This window comes from Canis aureus, chromosome 2, assembly GCF_053574225.1.
Source record: "Canis aureus isolate CA01 chromosome 2, VMU_Caureus_v.1.0, whole genome shotgun sequence".
Classification (NCBI taxonomy): Eukaryota; Metazoa; Chordata; class Mammalia; order Carnivora; family Canidae; genus Canis; species Canis aureus.
The window spans coordinates 35,400,853-35,425,371 of NC_135612.1; the positions used below are offsets into that span (position 1 = coordinate 35,400,853).

The 24,519-nt window shown below is 37.4% G+C and overlaps 1 pseudogene; it reads left to right on the forward strand.

Annotated features, from left to right (window-relative positions):
- Positions 1-7,306: 7,306 nt before the first annotated feature.
- Positions 7,307-8,978, forward strand: LOC144289813 (succinate dehydrogenase [ubiquinone] cytochrome b small subunit, mitochondrial-like; annotated as a pseudogene).
- Positions 8,979-24,519: the final 15,541 nt, after the last annotated feature.

The window sequence follows — 24,519 nt, forward strand, 5'->3', positions numbered from 1 at the left end:
TATGTAAACAATTTATATGTGTTAACTCATTTATTTCTAACAATAATCCACTAAATCTACAAAACTCTAAGTTCCACAAGGACAGGAGTTTCTGTTTGCAGCTATTTCTCCCAAGCACAGAACAAGCCCTAACACATGATAAATGTTTAATAAATATACAGTAAACTAATGAATAAACAACTTTGTGAGGCCGATCTTGTTCTCTCCATTTTGGAGACAAGAAAACTGGAGTACAGAAGAGTAATTAAGTAACACAAGTTCTAACCACTAAAAACAGGGCCATTAGTACAATCTGATGTATCTATATTAAAATCAGACTTAATATAATTTGATGGCAAAAAGCATTACAAAAGATAAAGAAGGTCCTTAAATAATGCAAAATTATTCAAGACCAGAGAGCTATAACAGCTCTAAACTTGCAACTAATAACAAGTCTTAAAATAATAACATAGTCTAAAATATAGTAAGCCAAACTGATAGAATAACAGGGAAAAGTGGGATAAATCTAACATACTAATAGAAGGTATTAATACACCTCTTTTGGTCATTGTAGACCAAAGAGACAAAAATATAAAAGTAGGCAATAGAACATTTGAATAGCAAAATTTAAAACCTTGACTTGAACATATACAGAACACGTGATACTATAAATTACACATACTTTTCAAACACAAAAAGAATTTATTGACTAGATAATGGGCAATAAGTGAGTTTCAGCAAATTCTAAAATATTGGTACCTAACAAAAAAAACAAGAAAAAAACAATTCTAAAATATTAGTTTTTTTTTTTTTTTTTACTATGAGATTGTACAGCAAACAAGATAATGCCTTTACAATGGATTTTCAAGGATAATTTGGCAGTATGCAATTTTTACCCTGTGAATGGGTTTTAGGGCCAACCTCCCCAGGAGAGGAGACTCTGTTGGACTCAGTATCTCACTCTCTTCTCTGAGTCTTGATCCTATTTCTCTGACTCCCCTTCTTGAGCAGGAGCCTTGCAGGGGAAACTGAATAAGTTTCAGGAAGGGTTGTGAAAGATGCATTTGTTACCTGCGTGTACATTCTAAAGAAGAGAAAGTCTTGGCTACACAGGTACCCTTTTCTGGTACCTAATCTATGTTCTCTGCCATAAAATACACCATGATCAAGAGAGATTATTCCTGGGATTCAAGGATGGTTCAACATATGCTAATCAATAAATTTGCTATACCCCCATTCATAGAATAACAGTTTAAAAATAATGATCATTACAAAATATGCAGAAAAACCATTTGACAAAATATGGCAACATTTCATTAAAAAAATCTCAACAAATTCAGTATCGAAGGAATATACCTCAACATAACAAAGGCCATATATGACAAGTACACTGCTAAAATCATATTCAACAGTGAAAGGTTGAAAGCTTCCCCCCTAAGATCAGGAACAGGACAAGGGTGCCTACTTCCACCACTCCTATTCAACATAGTAATAGACATCCTAGCCAGAACAATCGAAACAAGAAAAAACAATAAAGGCACCCAAATCAGAAAAGAAGAAATAAAATTATCTTTGTTTGCAAATGATATATTCTTCTTATATGGAGAAAATCCTAAAGACCAAAAAACTTTTAGAATTAATAAATTCAGTAAAGTTGCAGGATACAAAATCAACCTACAGAATTCAGTTGTGTTTCTATACAATAATAATGAAATACCTGAAAAAGAAATAAAGAAAACAAATCTATTCATAACAGCAGTAAAAACAATAAAATATGAAAGAATGAAAATAAAACCAGAATCTCAAAGAAGTATATGCATTTCCATGTTCATTGCAGCATTATTCATAATAGCCAAGATACAGAAATAACCTGTGTCAAATGGGATGAAAACAATGTGATATATACACACACACACAATAGGATACAATGGAATGTTATTTAGCCATAAGAAAGAAGGAAATCCTTGAGTATAGACCCTGAGAACCTTATGCAAAGTAAAATAAGTCAGGCAGAGAAAGACACTGTATGATCTCATATGTAGAATCTCGAAAATCTGACTTATAGAAAAAGAGAGTAAAATGATGGTTCCCAGGGGCTGAGAGATAGGTAAAATGGGGAAATGTTAGCCAAAGGATATAAACTTTCAGTCATAAGACCAATAAATTCTTAAATTCTAGAGAACTAATGTACAGTATGGTAACTACTGTGTTATATTTTTCACAGTTGCTAACAGAATAGATCTTAAATGCTTTCACCACAAAAAGGAAATGGTAATTATCTGAGATGACGGGGTTGTTAACTAACTACTATGTTAAACACTTCACGATGTATGAGTATATTAAATCTTCACAAGGTTATATGTCAATTAATAATTGTTGTATAACAAAAATTAACAACTTACTTACACAGTATGTTACCTCTATAAAGCTGGAGAGAATAATAAAAGCAAAACTAAACAATGCGCAATTTAGGGACACAGATATATGCATTAATATTATAAAGAAAAGTGAAAGAATGAAAATTACAAAATTCTGCACAGTAGTTTCCTCGGATGCTGCAGGGCGGGGATGGGAATGAGTTGGAAGCAAGAATATCTTAGGGGATTTACATGTGTCATAGTTTTTTCCTAAACTATGTTGCCTGCACAGAACTTTTATTATGTAGAATTATTTTATCTTACACGGATTTTATAATATCATTTTTTAATCTATTTTATATCTAAAGACAATAAAAACCTTTTATAGAAGAGTCAGAATTTTCCCAGAAATATTCTAGTATCTTTATTTTCAAAAGCTGTATAATCCTTATCCAAAAATATCTCCTGTGGGACTCCTGGGTGGTTCAGTTGGTTGGATGACTGACTCTTAATTTCAGCTGAGGCTCTGATCTCAGAGTGGTGGTATCAAGCCCTGCCTCCAACCCCACACTCAGTGTGGAGTCTGCTTGTTTCTCTCCCTCTGCTCTTCTGCCCCACCCACCAAATAAATAAGTAAAATCTTTTAAAAATGTTTTTTAATATCTCTTGATTGGGGCACCTGGGTGGTTCAGTTGGTTAAGCTCGCAACTCTTAATTTTGGCTCAGTTTCTAATCTCAGGGTTGTGGAGTCAAGCCCCAAAACAGGCTTTGCACTGGGTGTGGATCCTGCTTATGATTCTCTCTCTCACTTTCCCTCTGCCCTTTACCACACCCCCTCTATAAAAACAAAACACAAACAAAAACACCTCTTAATTAAACCAAATACCTGGGGAATAAATGAGCCAAGGGATGTTAGCTTTAAATTTTTATTTATTTTTATTTATTTTTATTTTTTTTAATTTTTAGTTTTTTTAATGAGAAACAGCAAGAAAACAATTTACTACTGATGCTACAGATTGAGTAATGTCTACTTGAATATTATATAGCTGAAAATAATACTCCACCTATGGTTATATCCAGATAACATTAGATTGGAGCAAAGGCAGCTGTCGTGCGCACAAAAATATAAATCTAGCATGAAGAAGAAAATCTCTTCTAAATTAATCTCAGAAGGAACTCCTGAGGCCTTCTTTGTAGAATGAAGTATAAAATGAAATTCATAAAAGTTTGGTATCACTGGACAATATTATCACTTTCTTAGTAAATTGGTCTGACAATTGCATGTTTTGAGAGGTAGTTATGGAGCTGACTTAGTTAAACATGTAGTACTTAGTATTTCACTCAGAAAGCGTCCCCTCTGAGCAGTGATTTCTAGGTTCACTGTATCCACCACAACAGACACAACTAATAGAGATGACAATCACAACATTAACATATTTCATAGAAAAGCTAGCAGAAAACAGCTAACACACTATAGAGCTCAAATATATCTCCTAGATAGCACTGATTCTTTGGCATAGTCTGACTCATCAATCACTTGGTCAACAATTTCCTTCTTGGTGTTAAGTATTATGTTCCATTGTCCCAGAGCACTTTCATTTTTTAAATAGTGGTCAATAGTTGTCAGATAATGGAAATTTGGGTCAGACACAGGTTATTCATACACTGCATAGTTCCCACATGCGTGAATTTTAGATACATGGTATACTGACTGTGAATAATTTCATAAAAGGCAAACTCAGCTGCTAACTCTTCAGTCTACAAACCACTCCATAAATAATAACTGTGCAGCAGGATCAAGTCTGCTGCTGATGGATCAGTGAGCATTTGTTATCAAGCCACACACAAACAGCAAACCACACAACTGTGTTGTTTCCCCTCTCAGTGATAAACCCACCTGACATTTTACCAAAAAAATGGGTCATTGAAAGAGAATTGGCCAACAAAGATGAAAATGCAGAAATAAATGAAAAGTGGTAAAGTGGAAGGGAAATAAGAATTGAAAGTGAATAGAGTTATAGAGGAAAGAGCTGACCAGGGGAATGTTGTCACTGCTGCCACTTGAGAAACTAGATACACAGCTTGATGATCTTAGTGCAGAATTTATTGGCATATATTAGAAAAGCGTCTGTGACAAAGAGAAGGAAAGTTGTCCCAGAAAGTGTGAGGTGGGCAAAATAAAATTATGTGACAGGGATATTTTACAGCATTGAAAACACAAAGAATAAAATGTAGAAGTGATCCAAATAAAGGACTGTGACAGTTCACCAGGACGTAGAAAAGATGCTAACTCCGTATTATAAGCTACACCATGAGAAGACAAGTGCTGTTCAAACTGATTCCAGAAAGCTTTACAGTGAAATAAAAACACTTAAGTTCTTAGGATTTCTAATGTTTTAAATTACAATGTACTCCTCAAGGCATCTGGGTTGCTCAGTGGTTAAGCCTCTGCCTTCAGCTCAGGGTGTGATCCCAGGTTCTTGGGATCGAGTCCCACATCAGGCTCCCTGTGGGGAGACTGCTTCTCCCTCTGCCTGTGTCTCTGCCTCTCTTTCTGTGTCTCATGAATGAATAAATAAATACTTTTTAAAAATCTAAAAAAAATTACAATATACTCCTTAAACACACACAATATTATATGTCAATTATACCTCAATAAAGCTGGAAAGAATTAAAGTTAAAAAAGGAAAAGGTTGCAAACCTGCTCCAGATTAAAAGAAACTAAAGAGATGTGACACTCCAATGTGATGCATGGTCTTGGACTGGATCCTGCAATGGGATAAATATCTCTAAAGGATATTACTGGGACAGATGACAACACTTGAGCACAGACTGTGGATTAGTAACAGTATCAATATTACATTTCCTGTTTTGATCATTATACAGAGTTCCTTGTTCTTAGAAAATATACTCGGGATCCCTGAGTGGCTCAGCGGTTTAGCGCCTGCCTTTGGCCCAGGGCGCAATCCTGGGGTCCCAGGATCGAGTCCCGCGTCGGGCTCCCGGCAGGGAGCCTGCTTCTCCCTCCTCCTGTGTCTCTGCCTCTCTCTTTCTCTGTGTCTATCATAAATAAAAATAAATAAATCTTTAAAAAAAAAAAAAGAAAATATACTCTGGAGACAGTGAGTGGTCCCAAACTTTCTCTCAGATGATTTAAAAGAAGTGTGGAAGAAAGAAGAAAGAGAAAAAGTAATAATGAGAAAGCAAATAGGGTAAAATGGAAACAATGGACTAAAGTTCCATATACTAGTTTTACATTTTTTCTGTAAATTTGAAATCATAACAAAATTAATTTTAAACAAATAATTCACAAAAAACTTACCCAGTATAATTTTTATTTATTGTATAGTATACACTTTATTTATTTATTATTTACTGTATGTCCCTACACATTTAATGTGTCATCAAAATTGAATGTTTCGGGATCCCTGGGTGGCGCAGCGGTTTGGCGCCTGCCTTTGGCCCAGGGCGTGATCCTGGAGACCCGGGATCGAATCCCACATCGGGCTTCCAGTGCATGGAGCCTGCTTCTCCCTCTGCCTGTGTCTCTGCCTCTCTCTCTTTCTCTCTCTGTGACTATCATAAATAAATAAAAATTTTTTAAAAAATTGAATGTTTCAACAAATATTAAAGTTTATTTGAAATTTTAATGTTAATAGTTTATATTAAATTTTAATTACATTGAAGTATAATTAAGAAATTATAATACAATGTTTAATTACATTAACATTAAATTTTAAAATTTGAATTACATTTGAAAACATTAATGTTTAGGGGAGTCTGAGTGGCTCAGTTGACTAAGTGTCTGCCTTTGGCTCAGGTCATGATCCTGGGATCGAGTCCCATGTCCTACTGTGCACTCAGTGTGGAGTCTTCTTGAACTTTGTCCCTCACCCTACTTATGCTCTCTCTCTCTCTCAAATTAAAAAAAAAAAACAAAATCTTTGAAAATACAATGTTTAATGTTTAATATTTTAATGTTTCAATAAATTTTGATGTTACAAAAAAATTTCTAAAGGTTTTAGAAGGGTCCTTTTGATTGTTCTTCTTTGCATAGTTCCAGGTTGGATGGCCATTTTTATAGTCCTGTACTGCCAAGGACTGTCCATGTTGTGTTCCCTGTAAAATAGCTTTTTATATCTACACTACTTCCTGGTCATGAAAGAAGGTTATGAAGATGAGTTTCTGTGAAAATTTACAATTTTCAGACTTAGGCACATGTGTAATTTCTTCCCAGAAGAGCCTCAGGAACCATTCCCCCATGGAACCAGATTGAACCCAACACAAAACAGGACATGAAAGCACATTCTAATATCCAATGAGGCCATTTGACTTACACTGCACCATAGAGGATCTTCCCTTTGACAGTGCTGACTCTTGTATAGAAATATGGCTGTTAGGTTATTTAGGTTACTTGGGTAATAGAAAATGTGGTGCCTTGATAATAATGATAAACATGGAAATAAGGGAGGCAGAATCTCATAGGAACTCAGGAATAGAGTGTCAATGGGCCTTGCACAAAACTAAAAACCATAATTGTGCCAGAAATCTCAGCGGCAGGTCACTAAGGATTCAAGGCAGCAGTAGGATGTGCCATCTTCATTCTCTGATCATTCAGCTTCCTTATCACTGTAACACTCCTATTTCTTCCACCTGCACACCTCACCTGGTTTCCTAAAGAGCTTTCTTTTTCTTGCAATTTCTGGTGACTCAAACTTCCAGCTCCCTCATGGTCTCTTTGCCCCTTCATTTCAGCACCTTCTCCTGAAACTGATTGGACCTTCCTCTCTCCATACTTCCCTGTCCATTTAAAAAAGAGAAAATCTGATTGGCCTTGCTTATTCCACCTATTCTTGTCTATAAAGAGCTTTTCTACTACTCTGGGTTACTCTCTGACATTGGTCAGGAAAGAACAGAGGCAGGGATCTGGGACAGAGCAGGAACATATGAACAAGTTCTTTGGAGAGGCTATGGCCAATGACCAGGTGAATCCATGTTCTGGAGGTGCAGGCAGTTGGGCCAAGTGTGCTGGTCACACAGCATCAACAGGACTCAAACATCCTCCAGAAAGAAAAGATGTTCCTTGCATCAGATAGATGAATGCCTGTCTTACACATATTAAATGATGAGGAATTAAAACATGTTTTTATACATTTTTGAAAATCTAATGACTGCTATTATATTCATGAGTCATTATCTTATTAATAAAAGATTATTTCTCTGTCCCTTCTGGTATTTCTTTGGTTTATTGTGCTACCTAAATGGGAGAGGGGGAACAATCAAGGGCCTTTTCTTGCCCACACACGATTGCACCCACAAATATACTTGAATTATATACTTGAATTTTAGATTGAACTAAGAGCATAACGCAGAGCAGAGACAAATCTTGTTTGTCCATAGTAGCACATATTAGCACTAAGAAATAAAATCAAAAATATTTTGAGAATATTTTATCCACTATCTTATTTTTAAATAAAATTGTAGTGGGAACTTATTTGCAGCTGAATAAATGATCTCTGAGTTTGGCCTGCCTGCCCAACCCCTGTTAAATTCTGTAAAACAAAAGAGAATCTGAAAACAGTTTATATAAAGAATTAGCCCAGAAGTTCAAGAGATACTAACAATATAAAAAAAATCATTGTTGTAGCAGAAAGGTATCTTTTACAGTCCACAGACTACTTCTTGCCCACTTTCTCAGAAATGTAATAATTTATGAGAGCAAGGGATGGAGAGAAGGATCCTGGTTCTCCATAACAATGTTCTAAGATGAAAGCATGTGATGTAGTAATAATAATTATTTTGTCCAAGTATTATATTAAACATATTATTTGCATTCTGTATTTTAAACTTTACCACAACCCTATACAATTGATGTTATTTTTATTATCCTTATTTTATAGACAAACTGATGATTATACATGTATATAACTTACCCAAGGCTACATAGGAAATAAATACCTAAGAGACTGACTCTGAATCTGTGCTCTCAACCAGATTCTGACTAGGAAAAGGGGCAGGCAGGCCTGCATCCTTTAAAAGTCAGTCCTAAGGGTGCCCTGGGTGGCTCAGTTGGTTGAGCTTGGACTTTTGATTTCAGCCCAGGTCAGGATCTCAGAGTTGCGCAATGGAGCCCTGCATCAGCCCACACTGCTTGGGATGCTCTCCCTCTCCCCTCAGCCTTCCCCATCTCACTCTAGAGAGGAAAAAAAAAAGTTAATCCTAGGACCTCCAGCCCTCCGGAGAGAGACGGCGAGTCTCTGGAGGCTGAATGCCCTGTGTAGTGTGCAAGAAGGTTGAGCTCTGTTCCTCTTAATCCCAGCAGTCATACCTGCTCCTGTCTTAGCATTTCTCCAGGATCAACCTACCCCAGAATGGTGTAGAACACAGTACATTCACCTGTCATTCAACCACCATTCTGGTCCAAGGCTGCATCATTCCACAGGACTGGTTAGAGGGTTGTTAATGTTTTTGCTCCTGAGCCTAATTTCAGCTGCTTATTTGAATCCTGGCTGTGCAATGACTACCCCTGGCTGCTGCCCTCCTCTCCATAGTCACTGGGGCCTTTGACAAATTGTTACAGACTATGTTCGAGGGGATACTTTGCAGACACCAAGGCAGATGTTTTGGTATTCTCAGCTTTAATCTTTGCTGGACTATGTTATCTCAACTATGATGATGTGAGTATCTGCAAAGCTATCGCCATGCTATGGAAGCTCTGGCCTTTTGGACTTAATACCTTGATAATTGATTGCACACCTCTTTGCCTCTGGCCTGTCATTCTACTCAACTCGCAGTAAGGAGGAAATAACAGATAAGTCAAAACCTCTTCTCCTAATCACCTGGTTATTTTTAGAATTTAGTCTTTGAGGAAAAGACTTGAGAGGAATTGTATCCAAGAAATTTGGAGACTGAGTTCCTTGTTCTCAGCTACTTACAAGATTCACAGCATAACTAACCACTATGTATGAGCTTTTGCCTGTTAGCTTATCAAACTTTTTAAGGGAATTCAGCTTTATTGCTTTTAATACCTGATCAAACTTCGGTATTTGTCCTGGGAATGATGGAGAAAGGGAAAGCTTTCATAAGTAAAGACTCTGCAAAAAATTAGTCAGTGCTTAATTTTTGAAAACGTCCGTCTCTGTTCAGTTGATACCAGTTACTGATAGTTACATGTTCTAGAGAAACTTTAAAATTAGGAAATAGTGATATTTCACATGACTAATTTCTAAATCCTAGGAAGAAGAGCCTGATGAGCTTCTGAGTATAGAGAAGTTCCATGTAGGGAAGAGGTCCCCTAATAGATGTATTAAAATATTACAGAATCTAATCAGAGACTTAGTCCTCAAATGTGTTTATTTTACTTGTCCTAAAATAATCTGTCTACAAATATAAAACTATAAGTAATAAATTATAATTTTCTCACTGTAGGACTCTCTAATGTAAAAATATATTCTATGAAAATAAAGTTTTTTAAAAAATAAATGTTATATTAAGAAAAAAGTCAGATCTAGCCTGGTAGATAGCTTGCAGGAAGTAAAGGTGGATTCCACATCCAGGTCTTTTGATGCCTGATCCAGTCCCTTTACTGCAAAAAGCAGTTACTTTAACTGTGAAATGGAATAAGAAATTCTGTTTCTCCTCAACCTAGCCATTTCATAATATAAGGTGTTATTAATGTCAGGATGTCATTTCTGACTCCTGTAATTTTAATTGATTTGCTTAGCAGGACTTTAATGTATATCTAAGAGTTTAATTCATTGTAATTGAAGAGTCCATTGTAAGTTAATTAAAAGTGTTATTATATTTTAAAATAGCAGATTTTAATGAGCTCCTAATGATACAGAGTATTTCTTTATACTGATGTTTTTGCTTTATTCTTTAATTGTAGAGTATTTGTATAATCAACTACCATTATTGCCAACTTAATGACAAAAGAAAATAAAAAGTAATATTCCAAATATGAAAATTACAATTCATAGATAAAAGCAAGAAGATAATGACACCTCAGATTTTTAGAATAATTATGATGTTATGATAATCAAACCTATGACATTTCTGTGGAACAAAGAAAAAACCCTGATGGGTAAATTATAACTTAATGATTGAAAATATTTCTTCCAAGGAAGCCAGCATGATGACTTTGAGGAAGGAGAGTTAAGGTTTTTGGCTCCAGGAATAATGGCATGTGAGTTTGTTTCTGTCCTTTCCTTTCATTCAACAACAAAATTAAGATAAAATGGAGAGGGAGGCAAAACATAAAACATTCTTAACTATAGAGAATAAAGTAAGTGTTGCTGGAGTGGAGGAGGATGGGGGAATGTGCTGAATGGATGATAGGAATTAGGGAGGGGACATACAGGGATAAGCACTCGGTGTTATATGTAAGTGACGAATCATTAAATTCTACCCCTGAAACCAGTACTACACTATATGCTACTTGATTTTTTTATTTGAATTAATTTTAAAAAGCTTTATTGAGTTGTAATTGTCATACAATAAACTTAACATATTCAAAGGAATACAGTTTGGTAAGTTTTGACATATGTATGTACCCATAAAACCATCCCCACAATCAAGATAGTCAACATTCTCCCAATTTCTTTGCATTCCATTGCAATCCTTCCCATTTGCCAACAACCCACCCTAGCAGCCATTATCTGTCCTATCACTATAGATTCATTTTCATTTTCTGGAGTTTTATATAAATGAAATCAGATTGTTTCCTTTTTTTTCTTTTCTTTTGCATCAACTTCTTTTATTGAGTGTAATTTTTTGAGATTCATTTATCTTAAATGAATCTCAAAAAATGAAGGAATCAATAGTTCATTCATCTATTTTGGTGTTGGACATTTGGATTGTTTTCAGTGTTTGATTATTACAAATAAAGCCACTATGAACCTTTGTGTTTATGTGGACATACACTCTCAGACCTCTTAGGTAAATAGCTAAGAGTGGAAAGTTTGGAATTGGATGGTAGGTGAGTTTTTAATTTTTTAATTTTTAATTTTTCTTCTTTTTTTTTTTTTTTAGAGAGAGAGAGAGAGAGAGTGATGGGGAGAGGCAGAAGGAAAGGGAGAGAGAGAATTTTAGGTAGGCTTAACACCCAGCATGGAGCCTGACCTGGGGCTCCATCTTACAACCTGAAATCATGACTGGAGTCCAAATCAAGTCAGATGCTTACCCTACTAAGCCATACAAGCATATAGATTTTTTAATTATTTAAGGAAGTACTGAACTGTTTTCCAAAATAATTTCATATCCATCAGCACTGTATGAAAATTTCAGTTCCTCTTAATCTTTGCTGACATTTATTATTGTAACTCTTCCTAAATTTCCTCATTCTAATAAGTATGAAGTGGTATTTCATGGTGGCTTTACTTTACATTTCACTGATGACTAATAATGTTGACAACCTTTTCATGGGCTACCTTGCCATCCATATATGCTCTTTAGTGAAATATGTGTTCAAATTGGGGTTCATTTAAGAAAATTGGGTTGTTTTCTTATTTAGTTTTGAGAATTCTTTGTATATTTTAGATACAAGTGTTTATCAGATATATGATCTGCAGATATTTTTACTCAGTCTATGCTCATCTGTTTTGTTTCTTAAATTCCATATATAAGTGAAATCATATGATAGTTTCCTTTCTCTGATGGACTTACTCTGTTTAGCATAATACTGTCTGGTTCTAACCACATTATTAAAAATGACAAGATTGCATTCTTTTTGATGGCTGAGTAATATTCATTTGTCACCTATACCACATCTTCTTTATCCATTCCTCTGCCAATAGAAATCTGGGCTCTTTCTGTATTTTGGCTATTGTTCCTCTAAATGTTCATCTAAATGTAACATCGTTCCTCTAAATGTTGGGGTGTATGTTCCCCTTCAAATCAGCATTTTTGCATCCTTTGGATAAACATGTAGGAGAGCAATTGCTGGTCATAGAGTAGTTCTATTTTTAACTTTTTGAGGAAACTCCATACCATTTTCCAGAGTGGCTGCACCAGTTGCAGTCTCACCAACAGTGCAAGAGGGTTCCCCTTCCTCTGTATCCTTGCCAATGTCTGTTGTTTCCTGAGTTGTTAATTTTAGCTATTCTGACAGGTGTGAGGTGGTGTTTAATTGTGGTTTTGTTTGTATTTCCCTTATAAGGTGTGATGTTGAGCATTTTTCATGTGTCTGTTAGCCATGTGTATGTCTTCTTTGGATAGATGTCTGTTCATGTCTTCTGCCCGTTTCTTAAATGGATTATTTATTTTGAGAGTGTTGATTTTGATGAGTTCTTTGTAAATTCTGGATACTAGCACTTTATCTGCTATGTCATTTGCAAATATCTTCTCCCATTCTGTAGGTTGTCTTTTATTTTTGCTGCCTATTTCCTTTGTTGTGCAGAAAAGTATCTTGAGGAAGTCCCAATAATTCATTTTTGCTTCTTTTTTCTTTGCTTCCAGAGATATGTCTAGTAAGAAGTTGCTATGGCCAAGGTCAAAGAGATTTCTGCTTGTGTTCTCTAGGATTTTGATGGTTTTCTGTCTCATAATTAGGCTTTTCATCCTTTTTGAATTTATTTTTGTGTTTGGTGTAAGAAAGTAGTTCAGTTTCATTTTTCTGCATGTTTTTGTCCAGTTTTCCCAACATCATTTGTTGAAAAGACTTTTTTTCCATTGGATATGCTTTCCTGCTTTGTAGAGATTAGTTGACCGTGTAGTTGTGAGGCTATTTCTGGTTTCTCTATTCTGTTCCATTGATCTATGTGCCTGTTTTGGGGCCAGTACCAGACTTTCTTGATGATTAAAGCTTTGTAATGTAGCTTGAAGTCTGGGATTCTGATGCTTCTCACTTTGGTTTTCTTTTTAACATTACTTTGGCTATTTGGGGTCTTTCTTGGTTCCATACAAGTTTTAGGATTGTTTGTTCTAGTTCTGTGAAAAAGTGCTGGTGTTATTTTCAACATGATTCCATCGGATGTGTAGCTTGCTTGGGGTAGTACAGACATTTTAACAATATTTGCTCTTCCAATCCTTGAGCATGGAATGTTTTTCCATTTCTTTCATAAATGACCTGTAGTTTTCAGAGTACAGACCTTTTATCTCTTTGGTTGGGTTTATTCTAGGTATCTTATGATTTTGGGTGCAGTTGTGAACGAAATTGATTCCTGATTTCTCTTTCTGCTGCTTCATTATTGATGTGTAAAACAAATATTTGCACATTGATTTTTATATCCTACAACTTCACTGAATTCCTGTATCAATTATAGCAAATTTTTAGTAGAGTCTTTCAGATTTACATATAGTTTCATGTCATCTTCAAAGAGTGAAAGTTTGACTTCTTCCTTTCTGATTTGGATTTATTTTATTTCTTTTTCTTGTCTGCTGAGGCTAGGGCTTTTAGTACTATGTGATCAACAGTGGTGAGAGCAGACATTCGTGTCATGTTCATGATCTTAGGGGAAAGCCCCAAGTTTTTCCCCATTAAGTATATTAGCTGTGTATCTTTTGCATATAGCCTTTATGATGTGGAGATATGTTCCTTTTATCCCAACTTTCTTGAGGGTTTTTTTTTTTATCAAGAAAGGATGTTGTATTCTGTCAAATGCTTCTTCTGCATATACTGAGAGGACCATATTGTTCTTATCCTTTTTTATTAATGTGGTGTATCACATTGATTGAACCATCCCTGCAGCTCAGGAGTAAATCTCACTTGATCATGGTGAATAATACTTTTAATGTATTGTTGGAACCAATTAGCTAGTACCTTAATGAGAATTTTTGCATCCAAGTTCATCAGGGATATTGGTGTATAATGCTTAGTGGTGTCTTTGTCTTGTTTTGGAATCATGAAACAATGCTGGCCTCATAGAATGAGTTTGGAAGGTTTCCTTCTATTTCTATTTTGTAGAACAGTTTCAGAAGAACAGGTATTAATTCTTCTTTAAATGTTTGGTAGAATTCCCCTGAGTAGCCATGTGGCTCTGGACTCTTGTTTTTTGGGAGATTTTTTTTATTTACTGCTTCAATTTCCTTGCTGATTATGGTTCTCAAATTTTCTATTTCTTCCTGTTTCAGTTTTGGTAGTTTTTATGTTTCTAGGAATGCATCCATTACTCCCAGATTGCCCAATTTGCTGGCATACAGTTACTCATAATACTCATAATATTCTCCTAAAAATGTTTGTATTTCTGTGGTGTTGGTTGTGATCTCTCCCCTTTCATTCATGATCTTATTTACTTGGGTCCTTTCTCTTTTCTTTTTAATAAGTCTGGCTAAGGATTTGTCAATTTTGTTAATTCTTTTAAAAAAACAGCTCCTAGTTTAATTGATCTTTTTAATAATTTTTCAATTTCTATATCATTTATTTCTACTCTAACCATTATTATTTCCCTTCTTCTGCTGGCTTTGGGCTTTTGAGACTTTGCTTATTTCTTGAAATATACCTGTATTGCTGTGTACTGCCCTCTTAGCACTGCCTTTGCTGCACCCCAAAGTTTTTGACTCTTATGTTTTCATATCTATTTGCTTCCATGCATTTTTTTAATTTCTTCTTTAATTTCCTAGTTAACCAATTAATTCTTTGGTAGGATGTTCTTTAACCTCCATATATTTGTGGTCCTTCCAATTTTTTTCTTATACTTGACTTCAAGTTTCATAGCATTGCAGTCTGAAAATATACATGGTATGATCTCAGGTTTTTTGTGCTTGCCAAGGCCTGATTTGTGACACAGTATGTGATCTACTCAGGAGAATGTTCCATGTGCATTTGAAAAGAATGTGTATTCTACTGCTTTAGGATGAAATGTTTTGAATATATCTGTTAAGTCCATTTAGTCCAGGGTGTCATTCAAAGCCATTGTTTTCTTGATGACTTTCTGCTTGGATGATATGTCCATTGCTGTGAGTGGAGTGTTAAAGTCCCCTATTTATTGTATTGTTATCAATTAGTTTCTTGAAATTGATGATTAATTGACTTACATATTTGGGTGCTCCCAATTTAGGGACATAGATATTTACAATTGTTAGATCTTCATTTTTGGGTAGGCCCCTTTATTCTGATTTAGTACCCTTATATATCTCTTGTTATAGTGTTTGGTTTAAAATCTAGTTTGTTTGGGGTGTCTGGGTGGCACAGTCTGTTGAGTGCCTGAGTTTTGATTTTGGCTTAGGTTGTGGTCTCAGGGTCATACGTTTGAGCCCTGTGTGAGACTCTCCACTCAGGGCAGAGTCTGCTTAAGTTCCTCTCTTTTTCTCCCTCTGCCTTGCTCTCCTGCACTCTCTCCCTATCAAATAAATAAATTTTAAAAAAATTAAAACCCAGTTTGTCTGATATAAGGAATGATACTCCAGGTTTCTTTTGATGTCCATTAGCATGATAGATGGTTCTCTACCCTCTCACTTTCAATCTGGAGGTATCTTTGGGTCTAAAATGAGTCTCTTATAAGTAGCATATCAATGGACATTGGTTTTTTTTGTTGTTGTTGTTCATTCTTCTGATACCCTGTCTTTTGATTGGCACCATGAGTCTGTTTGCATTCAGAGTAATTATTGATAGATATGAATTTAGTGCCATTATATTACCTGCAAAGTCTCTGTTCCTATAGATTGTCTGTGTTCCTTTCTGTCCTTTGTTACTTTGGGATCTTTCTTCACTCCAAAGGTCCCCTTTAATCTTTCTTGCAAGGCTGGTTTAGTGTTCATGAACTCCTTTAGTTTTTGTTTGTCTTGGAAACTCTTTAACTCTCCTTCTATTCTGAATGAAGGCCTTGCTGGATAAAGTATTCTTGGATGCATATCTTTACCATTTAGCACATTGATTATATATCATGCCACTTGATTCTGGCCTGCCAGGTCTGTTTGGACAGGTCTGCTGATCACCTTACATGTCTACCCTTGTAGGTCAAGGACCTTTTATCCCTAGCTGCTTTCAGAATTCTCTCTTTATCTTTGTACTTTGCAAGTTTCATTATGATATATGTCTTGGTGTTGATCTGTCTGATATTTTTTTTAGGACAGTTGGGCTCTTGGGCTTGAATGCCTGTTTCCTTCTCCACTAGGGATGTTCTCAGCTATAATATGTTCAAATAAACCCTTTGTCCCTTTTTTCCTACCCTTCTTCTTCTGGGATTTCTATGATACAAATATTATTGCACTTCATGGAATTGCTGATTTCTCTAAGCCTAAACTTGTGATTTAACAGTTTTCTTTCCCTCTTCTTTTTGGCTTCATCATTTTCAATAACTTGGTCTTCTATATCACCTATTCAACTCTATGTGTCTTCCATCCCAGATGGAAGACATTTGGGATGATTACATCGTTGATTTTGCATCTCAGTTATAGCACTTTTATTTTGGCCTGACTAGATTTTAGTTCTTTTATCTTTGCAGCCAGGGTTTCTCTTGTGTCTTCTATGCTCTCTTTAAGGCCAGGTAGTGTGAAAGGAGAGAAAATGAGTGGGAAATATCAGTAAGAGTGAGAGAACATGAGAGACTCCTAAGTCTGGGAAACGAACAAGTGGTAGTGGAAGGGGAGGTGGGCAGGGGAATGGAGTGACTGGGTGATGGGCACTGAGGGGGGCACTTGATGGGATGAGCACTGGGTGTTATGCTATATGTTGGCAAATCAAACTCCAATAAAAAATATACCAAAAAAATAAGGCCAGGTAGTATTTTTATGACTGTTGTTTTAAATTCTTGTTCATATATATTGCTTATGTCTCTTTTGAACAAATTTCTGGCTGTGATTTCTTCCTGATTGTTCCTTTGGGTAGAATTCCTCCATTTAGTCATTATATCAAAGTTTCTGCCTGAGAGCTTGTTAAGTTTCCTGCTCCCTATTAATACTATATTAAGGGGATACCTGGGTGGCTTGGCAGTTTAGTGCCTGCCTTCAGCCCAGGGTGTGATCCTGGAGACCTGGGATTGAGTCCCACATCAGGCTCCCTGCATGGAGCCTGCTCCTCCCTCTGCCTGTGTCTCTGCCTCTCTCTCTGTGTCTCTCATGAATAAATAAATAAAATTAAAAAAAAAATACTAGGATCCCTGGGTGGCGCAGCGGTTTAGCACCTGCCTTTGGCCCGGGGCGCGATCCTGGAGAGCCGGGATCGAATCCCACATCGGGCTCCCAGTGCATGGAGCCTGCTTCTCCCTCTGCCTGTGTCTCTGCCTCTCTCTCTCTCTCTCTGTATGACTATCATAAATAAATAAAATTAAAAAAAAATACTATATTAAGAAGGGGTCATACACTGTCCAGGGCCTGGAACTTCAGGAAGTTTTTCTGATGTGTGCACTATGCTGTTGTGTTTTGCTTTTCCCACAAGTCAGTCCTCTCCATAGAGTTCCTCCTTGCTTGCAGTGGGGAGAGCTTGGACCTTTAACTAGGTGTGCTTTGACTTGTTTAAGATAAGCCTGACTTACCAGTTCCATCCACATCGAAGCAAATGGTGGGTATTTGTCATTTCTAATGGCTGAATAATATTCCATTGTATACATAAACCACATTCTTTATCCATTCATCTTTCTATGGACTTAAAAAAAAATGAAAAAAGAAAGCCTGATCCAAGAAAAGAGAAAAAGGAACAAAAAAGCAAAGAAATAGATAAAATACTATAAGCCTGATTTCAAAGAATAAGAAAGAAGGGAAAAAAAGAAAAACCAAAAGAAGCCTGATCCAAAAAAATGAGAAAAAGAAACAAATAAAAAACCATAATTTGATACCAAAGAAAAAAATAATGATAAAATAAAATAAATAAATAAATAAATAAATAAACAAAAAAGAACGCTTCATTCTCTTTTCACCAGAACTAAAGCTGATGCTTTGGAGTGCTCTGTGATCAGTAGATCTGGTACATGCAGAGGGGCCCGTGTTGGTCTTCTGAGACCTGCCTTGTAAAAATGCCCCTGCCAGATGCTGGGGGCAGGGTTTAGTGTGACTCCAGCCTCTTAAGTCTGATTGTATTGGTGGGCATGGAAAGGTTGGAAGATGGTGTCACTCTGCCCTCTTGCCCCTGGAAAGGGGATCTCATGGCTGTCACTGTTCAGGAGACCCTCATAGTAAAGTGAAGAGTCTCCATATGTTCCAGGCTTTAATCAGACCCCTGTCCTCAGCCTGTGTGTGCCTTGGCCATGGGCATACCCGGTGCCACAGGAGTGTGTTGTTTGGTTTTGTCTTGTTTGTTTTTGGTTTTTTGTTTGTTATTTTGTTGTTTTGTTTTTAGTTCTCTTATGTTTTACCTCTGGTCGGTGCCTAGGATTCAAAACTCCAAATCTTAAAGGACCCAGCAAGGTGTGAACCCACTCCCCTCTGCCAGAGGAGAGACTTGAGTTGTTCCTGGCACCATTCTGTCCCAGAAAAGGAGTTGCAGGGCATGCACACTGGTTGGAGTCTGTAGTGAAGTGCAGCAAAAAGCTTCAACTGGGTTATCTGCCCTTTGCAGTGTCTCTGTCCTATGCTGTTGAACAGCCACTCAAAGGCACCTGGCAAGACTTTTGTCCTGTCCTGAGGAAATATGCTGTCTTCCTAATATACTCCAGGAAAGGGAGTGGTCTCTCCCAATGCAACCCAGGGGATCCCCACATTATGGCATCTTGTGCAAACCCAATGTGCTGCTCTCTTTCCCACTCTCCCTCTCTCCCTGACTTCCTTTCTCAAAAAGTGCTCCCTCCCCTTCAGGGCACCATGGTTTTTCTCTCCCCTAATCCACGTCTCTGAACCTCACATCTGCTAAGTTCTCTCCTTCCAACTTTTTTTTCTTTCCTTGCAATTGTACAGATTGTTTTTTTAATCCTCAGATCGATTTCCTCATTGTTCAAAATGATTTGATGTTGATCTAGTTGTGTTCAAGGGACAAGGCAAGTTCAGGGTCCCCCCTACTACTCTGCCATCTTAACTCCTTCTTCTTTAAGAACACCAGAAATACAAATCTTAAGAATGAGAGGTAAAAGGGGCACCTGGCTGGCTCATTCGGCAGAGCACGCTCCAGGGGTCAATCCCATCTCAGAATACTGGTTAGACCTAAGCACCATCTACACAGTGTTGACCTTCCTATGTCCTTTCTCCTATTTGCTTGATCCTAGAGTTGTGAGTTCAAGCCTTACATTGGATGTGGAGATTACTTAATAATACAATCTTAAAAAGATAAATTAGAAGTAAAAGTTATCTAGCCCTTGCTATTAAAATGTGGTCCATGTACTACCAGCATCAGCATCATGAGGAAGCCAATAATAAATTCAGGTTTTCAGGTTCCACCCATACCTACTGAAACAGAATTTGCATTTTCACAAGGTTGCCATCCTCTTAGGTGCATATCAAAATTGGATAAATGCTGCCTGAGACAAAGTGTGTCTCAGGGCAGGACTGTCCTTGAGGGGTGTGGGATATGCTATTGTGCTTCTTTCCTCCCCCTGTTGGAGAAGTAGGGGATAATGTGTGCCCTTCCACCCCACACATGCAGGGAGCTGGCACATGAATTTCATGCTCCTCTTTCCAAAAGCTCTGGCAGCCAAACAGACCACAGAGGTGTAGAGAGTGGAGAGGCTGGGGTGGGAGGAAACCATACATATTAAGGCAGTTCCAACCTGGAGCCTAGTTTGCATATGAGCCTGAGCCACAGAAAGAGGTCAATCCCCTCAGAAAACTGATTAGACCTAAGCACCATCCACATAATGCTGACCTTCCTATATCCTTTCTCCTACTCTCTTGTTGTGGGATACCAAAGGATTTCTCTCCTCCTCCCCATACAAGTTACAGCTTTGTGGCCATAGCACAACTATCAAGAGCAGCTTGAAAATCATGGCCACTACCAACATGGCGACTCAGTTTGTGCTAGTCATAAACGCCTGCCTATCTGTTCAGTCTTTCCTTTTTCAGTGAATAGCAAAGGCACCTTCAATGGGGCTGGCTGTCTGATGTAGTTCTAAATCTCAAGCCAGCAATACTGATTTTATATTTTTTGGTTCTAGGATTCTCCAATGAGTTTTATAATTTGAATACACAGTTGAAAAGTTATTAAGAAAAAGACATCAGGGGCAGCCCGGGTGGCTCAGCGGTTTAGCAATGCCATGGGCTCAGGGTGTGATCCTGGGGTCCCGGGATCGAGTCCCACGTCCTGCATGGAGCCTGCTTCTCCCTCTGCCTGTGTCTCTGCCTCTCTCTCTGTCTCTCGTGAATAAATAAATAAAATCTTAAAAAAAAAGACATCAAGTAAAAACAAATCTAGTGACCTACAAATTAAGTTCTAAGTAAAAAATACAATTTGGGAAAGTGTCTACATAGGTAGAAAACCATAGGACAAGCCTGTTCCTCTGCTATGATAAATGAGGATGGAAGTAAGGCAGCATTAATGATGACAGAATAATGTGTAGACTAAAAATAGAGAAGATAGAAAAAAAAAAAAAAGGAAGGTTGGCATTAAGACTCTCCTAAATACAATGCATGGGACATTTAAAAATCTCTTTAAGTCTGCTCCTAAATATGATTTACTAAGCCACTATGCAGTGTGGTTGATTAGATAAAGGCTTCCTATACATAAGCTTCATAGTAGTTCATGTGATACCACAATAGGCTCTTTTATAATATTTCAGAAACATTCTTTGAATGGATTCAAAAATAAGTTTTTAATGTAACAACACTCTCCTAGATTCCATTTCCTTCAAGATTCCTGATTCCAGGGGAGCAGATGCCATGAGAAGAACTAAATCTTGTTAATGATTCTGAAGTTCCCTGGAAAGTGTTAAGTTGTCACAAATATGGCTTATAGAAGGGGAAAAATTAATTCATCTATACCTATTGGTTATTCTCTTTCCTGGTAGAATTAGTGGTATTGATTTTTATTTGTAAGCATAAATCTAGTTCCATTTTTCTCCCCTTAACTGAATAAACATGTCAGTTAAAATTTCCCTCTAGAAAGTCATAGCCTCTGGATGTGAGATCTGACTCTATTGAATTAGCCATGACTTCAAACAAGTTATTTGATCTCTCTAGGTGTATTCTTCATATATATATATATAAAAGAAGAAGAAGAAGAAGCAATCAGGTTTTGAGAATTAAATTAGATAATGAATGCAAAAGTGCATTAATAAATGTAAAGTACTAAAAACAGAAATGTATTATCTATTAATATTTTAATTTCTATTATTTTAACTAATTCATCTTATGATTAAGTTGACAGAGGAATCCGAACAGCTTTGTGACCTACCCACTACCTTTCTATAAAAACGGATTCTAACAGATCTCTGTTGTAGAATGTACAAGATGAAAACTACAACATTCAAATATATGCATTGCCTACCTCAAACAATTCCTTAGGGCTTCAAATAGACCTGAATTAAGTGCTATTTATTAATTCTGTATGTGGTGACTATAAACATTAGCATCTCTGGTCTTCTCTGTATGCAATCTTTCCTGATCAGGAAAATAAAGATAATGTCTCTTTCTGTGTAATTGGCTGGGGTTTCCCTCAGGTCTCCTACACTACAATATAACCCCACCTGTCCACACTGTCCACATAGGCAAGGGAACAGACATGCACCAAAAACTCAGTCTGCCTACTATCTCTGTCTCTGAAATTTTCCATATTTTGCCAGCATCTAAGATATGGTGGCAGGCTAAGTTACTAGCTTAAAACTAGTATAAAATCTCCTATCCTTCACAGTTTTTGATTGTAACTTTCTCAGGGTGGCTAATTATAACTTCTAAAGTATTTGGGCATCTTTGAAACATCCTGTTAACTAATGATCTGGACAATCCCCCCATCACTAGCAAAAGGGACCATCAGACCATATGGATATGGCTGCTAAAGCAGAGCTTCTCAGACTTGAATAAAAATTCAGATTTCATTCAGTCAATCTAAGGTGGGGCTAAGATCTGAATTTCTCACAGCTTCCAGGTGATTCTGCACCTGCTTGTCCATGGACCACATTCTGAGTAGGGAGGGTCTAAATCATTGTTATTCCAGGTGTGACCACAGGATAATCTGATTCAGATTCAACCTTGGATGCTTGCTAGAGATAGCCCTGGACCATAACCCAGGATTTATCAGAAGCTCTTAAACAGGACTGCATTTTTAATAAGTCTTGCAGTGATCCTTTTGCATTCTAGTGCTGAGGGGATCCATTACAATTTCCAATGACTCAGTGAGTGCAGTCTTCTGCAGCTGGTTCCATAGTGGTAGAAGTTCTAGTTCTCTTCTTTATCATCTCCTTGTCAAAGCCTTTAGAGGGTGAGGCAAGGCAGCATGGCCCCAGGAATCACCTTTACCAGATCACAGTCAGCAGGATTTGGAGGATTAAAGCTGATCTGAAGAACCATATCCTGTGTACCCTGTGTAGGACAATTGACCTACATGGAATCATGTCTCCCATTCTTGTTCTGAGAGGGCTGCATGATCACTCACTCTCAAAGGCACTTGTTTGCCAAGCAGTCACATGTAGCCTGTGTCAGAAGCAGAGCAACATTATCTTGCACTGATGTAAGCTTCTGAGAGTTCCACACAGTCTAAAATATGGACTAACAGGGCTAGGAGAAAGTGTCTGAAGAGTTCTCACTCACATTTCCCCATTGGGTGGGCTGCACTAAGTCACTTGCCTGGGCCTGAATGATCCATCTGTGAAATCAAACTTTGAGGCCAGATTTCTGAGAAAGATTTCCTCCAGCTCTCATCTGCTAGATTCTAAATCATGTTCTCCAAATGGAATCTATCTATTATAAGTTGAATTATGTTCTCTCAAAATCCATCTGTTGAAACCCTAACCTACAGTACCTCAGAATGTGACTGTGTTTGGATTGGACCTTTAAAGAGAGAATTAAGGTAAAATGAGGTTGGGCTCTAATCCAAACTGACAGGTGTCCTTATCAAAAGAGAGAATTTAGATGCAGACAACATGCAGACCAAGTGATGATCATGGAGATTTAGATATAACATACATGCACAAAGCTAAAAGACCACACATGAGGACACAGAGAGAAAATAGCTGTCTGCAAGCCAAGAAGAGACACCTCAGAAGAAACTAACCTGCCAATACCTTGATCTCAGAAATCCAGCCTCCAGGACTGTGAGAACTTATTTCTGTTGTGTAAGCCCCCCATTCTGTAGTACTTTGTTACACAGCCATAACAGACTAGCATACTATCTTACAATTAAAGGGGTTCCCAGAAACAACGTTCTCGGTCCATTCTACAATCCCTAACAGGTATTTTATACTGATATAAATTAGGAGGTTCTTTAAAGCTTATCTATATCTCTACTACTGAGATGAAGCTTCTTTTTCTTGCTTTTCTTTAATAATAATGAGAATATAGCCATCATTCTCCATAAAATAGCTTTTCACAAAGAGAAGTCCTTTAAATAAATCATCCTTTTCGAGATTGAATATTGAACTTCTATAACTCTGCTAGGAAAAAAGAAAAAAAAAACCCACTCTGGTCTAAAGGTGTACACATTAAAAGAAATGGATGGGGGAGTGGCAATAATGAGAAACAGTGATGCTGATGAAAACGAGGCTGCAGGTCTAATTTCCCCTTTCTTTCCTCCCTGTTGCATTTTGTGTTTGGTTTCCATGGAAATCTGCATTGTGGGTGATTTCTCCTCACAGAGACACAGGCAGATTTCTCAATTTGCATAATGCAGTGATTTATGGAGCAGACATGAAGCTGGCAACAAGAGTAGGGGAAGGAGGGTGCAGTGATAACCGGTGGGGTAGGGCTGGCTGACCTGTTGCCTTGTGTGTACCCAAGAGTCCTCAAAGGGAGGGGCTTTAAGTCATGAACCAGGAAGTCTTTGTGCTTTAAAAAAACACAACTTGCCATTTTCTCAGGGAAATTCTTTTTGCAAAACGTAAGGCACCATCAAATCCAGGGACTGGTATCAAACATCCAGGATTGCATTTCTGTTTGTAATAGCACAAATGTCATATAGAAGTACATGCAGGGACACAGATTATGATCTCCTCACCTGCTCCAGGTTTCCTGCTCTGAGCTGGTTCCAAGCATTGGGGTCTGGAAACCCTGCAGACCTTATTTTCTCATTCAACCTTGGCTTCCCATTAGAACCACCTGGGGAGCTTTTAAAACTCTCCGCCCCTCCCTCTATAGACCAAAGACTTCAGCCTCCATGGGGATGCCTGGAATCTCCCAAGCAACTGGACCCCAGGCTGGGTGTGTGAGGGAGCCAGCTCCAGTAGGGCTGGTGGGA